Raw genomic sequence first — 5000 nt, forward strand, 5'->3', positions numbered from 1 at the left:
GCATAGCTACCAAGATAAGACGAGATTGGGCATGTCCAGTGTGGTTTGGCTGTAGGTGCTCAAAAACATTAACTTTAGACCTCTTTTACTTCTTAATTCAAGTAAATTCAATGAAAAGTTGAAAAATGAAATGTAAAATGTAATAGAAAAGAATGTTATGGCAGTATAAAATTACCTACAGCACCTAGTATTCCCAGGTGGTCTCCCATCCAAGTACTAACCAGGCCCAACACTGCATAGCTTCCAAGATCAGACGAGATTGGGCATGTCTAGTGTGGTTTGGCTGTAGGTGCTCAAAACAATTAACTTTAGACCTCTTTTACTTCTTAACTCAAGTAAATTCATTGATAAGTTGAAAAAATGAAATGTAGAATGTAATAGAAAAGAATGTTTTGGCTGTCTAAAATTACCTACAGCACCTGGTATTCCCAGGTGGTCTCCGATCCAAGTACAAACCAGGCCCAACACTGCATAGCTTCCAAGATCAGACGAGATTGGGCATGTCCAGTGTGGTTTGGCTGTAGGTGCTCAAAAGCATTAAATTTAGACCTCTTTAACTTCTTAACTCAAGTAAATTCATTGATAAGTTGAAAAAATTAAATGTAAAATGTAATAGAAATGAATGTTCTGGCAGTATAAAATTACCTACAGCTCCTGGTATTCCCAGGTGGTCTCCCATCCAAGTACTGACCATGCCCAACACTGCATAGCTTCCAAGATCAAACGACATTGGCCATGTCCAGTGTGGTTGGGCTATAGGTGCTGAAAAATATTAACTTTAGACATCTTTTACTTCTTAACTCAAGTAAATTCATTGCTAAGTTGAAAAAATGTAATGTAAAATGTAATAGAAAAGAAAGTTATGGCAGTATAAAATTACCTACTGCACCTGGTTTTCCCAGGTGGTCTCCCATCCAAGTTCTGACCATACCCAACACTGCATAGCTACCAAGATAAGATGAGATTGGGCATGTCCAGTGTGGATTGGCTGTAGGTGCTCAAAAGTATTAACTTTAGACCTCTTTTACTTCTTAACTCAAGTAAATTCAATGATAAATTGAAAAATTAAATGTAAAATTTAATAGAAAAGAATGTTATGGCAGTATAAAATTACCTACAGCTCCTGGTATTCCCAGGTGGTCTCACATCCAAGTACTAACCAGGCCCAACACTGCATAGCTTCCAAGATCAGACGAGATTGGGCATGTCCAGTGTGGTTTGGCTGTAGGTGCTCAAAAATATTAACTTTAGACCTCTATTACTTCTTAACTCAAGTAAATTCATTGATAAGTTGAAAAAATTAAATTTAAAATGTAATAGAAAAGAATGTTATGGCAGTATAAAATTACCTACAGCACCTGGTAATCCCAGGTGGTCTCCCATCCAAGTACTAACCAGGCCCAACACTGCCTAGCTTCCAAGTTCAGACGAGATTGGGCATGTCCAGTGTGGTTTTGCTGTAGGTGCTCAAAAACATTAAGTTTAGACCTCTTTTACTTCTTAACTCAAGTAAATTCAATGATAAGTTGAAAAATGAAATGTAAAATGTAATAGAAAAGAATATTATGGCAGTATAAAATTACCTACAGCACCTAGTATTTCCAGGTGGTCTCCCATCCAAGTACTAACCAGGCCCAACACTGCATAGCTTCCAAGATCAGACGAGATTGGGCATGTCTAGACTGGTTTGGCTGTAGGTGCTCAAAACCATTAACTTTAGACCTCTTTTACTTCTTAACTCAAGTAAATTCATTGATAAGTTGAAAAAATTAAATGTAAAATGTAATAGAAAAGAATGTTCTGGCAGTATAAAATTACCTACAGCTCCTGGTATTCCCAGGTGGTCTCCCATCCAAGTACTGACCATGCCCAACACTGCATAGCTTCCAAGATCAAATGACATTGGCCATGTCCAGTGTGGTTTGGGTTTAGGTGCTGAAAAATATTAACTTTAGATATCTTTTTCTTCTTAACTCAAGTAAATTCATTGCTAAGTTGAAAAAATGTAATGTAAAATGTAATAGAAAAGAATGTTATGGCAGTATAAAATTACCTACTGCACCTGGTTTTCCCAGGTGGTCTCCCATCCAAGTTCTGACCATACCCAACACTGCAGAGCTACCAAGATAAGACGAGATTGGGCATGTCCAGTGTGGTTTGGCTGTAAGTGCTCAAAAGCATTAAATTTAGACCTCTATTACTTCTTAACTCAAGTAAATTCATTGTTAAGTTGAAAAAATTAAATGTAAAATGTAATAGAAAAGAATGTTCTGGCAGTATAAAATTACCTACAGCTCCTGGTATTCCCAGGTGGTCTCCCATCCAAGTACTTACCAGGCCCAACACTGCATAGCTTCCAAGATCAGACGAGATTGGGCATGTCCACTGTGGTTTGGCTGTAGGTGCTCAAAAGCATTAAATTTAGACCGCTTTTACTTCTTAACACAAGTAAATTCATTGATAAGTTGAAAAAATTAAATGTAAAATGTAATAGAAAAGAATGTTATGGCTGTTTAAAATTACCTACAGCACCTGGGATTCCTAGGTAGTCACCCATCCAAGTACTAACCAGTCCCAACACTGCATAGCTTCCAAGATCAGACGAGATTGGGCATGTCCAGTGTGGTTTGGCTGTAGGTGCTCAAAAACATTAACTTTAGACCTGTATTACTTCTTAACTCAAGTAAATTAATTGATAAGTTGAAAAAATTAAATGTAAAATGTAATAGAAAAGAATGTTATGGGAGTATAAAATTACCTACTGCACCTGGTTTTCCCAGGTGGTCTCCCATCCAAGGGTTGACGAGGCCCAACACTGCATAGCTACCAAGATAAGACGAGATTGGGCATGTCCAGTGTGGTTTGGCTGTAGGTGCTCAAAAACATTAACTTTAGACCTCTTTTACTTCTTAATTCAAGTAAATTCAATGAAAAGTTGAAAAATGAAATGTAAAATGTAATAGAAAAGAATGTTATGGCAGTATAAAATTACCTACAGCACCTAGTATTCCCAGGTGGTCTCCCATCCAAGTACTAACCAGGCCCAACACTGCATAGCTTCCAAGATCAGACGAGATTGGGCATGTCTAGTGTGGTTTGGCTGTAGGTGCTCAAAACAATTAACTTTAGACCTCTTTTACTTCTTAACTCAAGTAAATTCATTGATAAGTTGAAAAAATGAAATGTAGAATGTAATAGAAAAGAATGTTTTGGCTGTCTAAAATTACCTACAGCACCTGGTATTCCCAGGTGGTCTCCGATCCAAGTACAAACCAGGCCCAACACTGCATAGCTTCCAAGATCAGACGAGATTGGGCATGTCCAGTGTGGTTTGGCTGTAGGTGCTCAAAAGCATTAAATTTAGACCTCTTTAACTTCTTAACTCAAGTAAATTCATTGATAAGTTGAAAAAATTAAATGTAAAATGTAATAGAAATGAATGTTCTGGCAGTATAAAATTACCTACAGCTCCTGGTATTCCCAGGTGGTCTCCCATCCAAGTACTGACCATGCCCAACACTGCATAGCTTCCAAGATCAAACGACATTGGCCATGTCCAGTGTGGTTGGGCTATAGGTGCTGAAAAATATTAACTTTAGACATCTTTTACTTCTTAACTCAAGTAAATTCATTGCTAAGTTGAAAAAATGTAATGTAAAATGTAATAGAAAAGAAAGTTATGGCAGTATAAAATTACCTACTGCACCTGGTTTTCCCAGGTGGTCTCCCATCCAAGTTCTGACCATACCCAACACTGCATAGCTACCAAGATAAGATGAGATTGGGCATGTCCAGTGTGGATTGGCTGTAGGTGCTCAAAAGTATTAACTTTAGACCTCTTTTACTTCTTAACTCAAGTAAATTCAATGATAAATTGAAAAATTAAATGTAAAATTTAATAGAAAAGAATGTTATGGCAGTATAAAATTACCTACAGCTCCTGGTATTCCCAGGTGGTCTCACATCCAAGTACTAACCAGGCCCAACACTGCATAGCTTCCAAGATCAGACGAGATTGGGCATGTCCAGTGTGGTTTGGCTGTAGGTGCTCAAAAATATTAACTTTAGACCTCTATTACTTCTTAACTCAAGTAAATTCATTGATAAGTTGAAAAAATTAAATTTAAAATGTAATAGAAAAGAATGTTATGGCAGTATAAAATTACCTACAGCACCTGGTAATCCCAGGTGGTCTCCCATCCAAGTACTAACCAGGCCCAACACTGCCTAGCTTCCAAGTTCAGACGAGATTGGGCATGTCCAGTGTGGTTTTGCTGTAGGTGCTCAAAAACATTAAGTTTAGACCTCTTTTACTTCTTAACTCAAGTAAATTCAATGATAAGTTGAAAAATGAAATGTAAAATGTAATAGAAAAGAATATTATGGCAGTATAAAATTACCTACAGCACCTAGTATTTCCAGGTGGTCTCCCATCCAAGTACTAACCAGGCCCAACACTGCATAGCTTCCAAGATCAGACGAGATTGGGCATGTCTAGACTGGTTTGGCTGTAGGTGCTCAAAACCATTAACTTTAGACCTCTTTTACTTCTTAACTCAAGTAAATTCATTGATAAGTTTAAAAAATGAAATGTAGAATGTAATAGAAAACAATGTTTTGGCTGTCTAAAATTACCTACAGCACCTGGTATTCCCAGGTGGTCTCCCATCCAAGTACAAACCAAGCCCAACACTGCATAGTTTCCAAGATCAGACGAGATTGGGCATGTCCAGTGTGGTTTGGCTGTAGGTGCTCAAAAGCATTAAATTTAGACCTCTATTACTTCTTAACTCAAGTAAATTCATTGATAAGTTGAAAAAATTAAATGTAAAATGTAATAGAAAAGAATGTTCTGGCTGTCTAAAATTACCTACAGCACCTGGTATTCCCAGGTGGTCTCCCATCCAAGTACAAACCATGCCCAACACTGCATAGTTTCCAAGATCAGACGAGATTGGGCATGTCCAGTGTGGTTTGGCTGTAGGTGCTCAAAAGCATTA

At 37.6% G+C, this 5000-nt stretch overlaps 14 pseudogenes; all 14 read right to left on the reverse strand.

The window, feature by feature from the left end:
* Positions 1-172: 172 nt before the first annotated feature.
* LOC148436739 (5S ribosomal RNA) lies at positions 173-291 on the reverse strand (annotated as a pseudogene).
* A 116-nt stretch (positions 292-407) lies between these two features.
* Positions 408-526, reverse strand: LOC148436740 (5S ribosomal RNA; annotated as a pseudogene).
* Positions 527-1111: 585 nt separating this feature from the next.
* On the reverse strand, positions 1112-1230 carry LOC148436741 (5S ribosomal RNA; annotated as a pseudogene).
* A 116-nt stretch (positions 1231-1346) lies between these two features.
* On the reverse strand, positions 1347-1465 carry LOC148436742 (5S ribosomal RNA; annotated as a pseudogene).
* Positions 1466-1580: 115 nt separating this feature from the next.
* Positions 1581-1699, reverse strand: LOC148436743 (5S ribosomal RNA; annotated as a pseudogene).
* Positions 1700-2285: 586 nt separating this feature from the next.
* Positions 2286-2404, reverse strand: LOC148436744 (5S ribosomal RNA; annotated as a pseudogene).
* A 116-nt stretch (positions 2405-2520) lies between these two features.
* Positions 2521-2639, reverse strand: LOC148436745 (5S ribosomal RNA; annotated as a pseudogene).
* A 350-nt stretch (positions 2640-2989) lies between these two features.
* LOC148436746 (5S ribosomal RNA) lies at positions 2990-3108 on the reverse strand (annotated as a pseudogene).
* Positions 3109-3224: 116 nt separating this feature from the next.
* LOC148436747 (5S ribosomal RNA) lies at positions 3225-3343 on the reverse strand (annotated as a pseudogene).
* A 585-nt stretch (positions 3344-3928) lies between these two features.
* LOC148436748 (5S ribosomal RNA) lies at positions 3929-4047 on the reverse strand (annotated as a pseudogene).
* A 116-nt stretch (positions 4048-4163) lies between these two features.
* LOC148436749 (5S ribosomal RNA) lies at positions 4164-4282 on the reverse strand (annotated as a pseudogene).
* A 115-nt stretch (positions 4283-4397) lies between these two features.
* Positions 4398-4516, reverse strand: LOC148436750 (5S ribosomal RNA; annotated as a pseudogene).
* A 116-nt stretch (positions 4517-4632) lies between these two features.
* On the reverse strand, positions 4633-4751 carry LOC148436751 (5S ribosomal RNA; annotated as a pseudogene).
* A 116-nt stretch (positions 4752-4867) lies between these two features.
* LOC148436752 (5S ribosomal RNA) lies at positions 4868-4986 on the reverse strand (annotated as a pseudogene).
* Between the last annotated feature and the right edge of the window lie 14 nt (positions 4987-5000).

This window comes from Taudactylus pleione, unplaced genomic scaffold (genome assembly GCF_031769625.1).
Source record: "Taudactylus pleione unplaced genomic scaffold, aTauple2 ptg001778l, whole genome shotgun sequence".
NCBI lineage: Eukaryota > Metazoa > Chordata > Amphibia > Anura > Myobatrachidae > Taudactylus > Taudactylus pleione.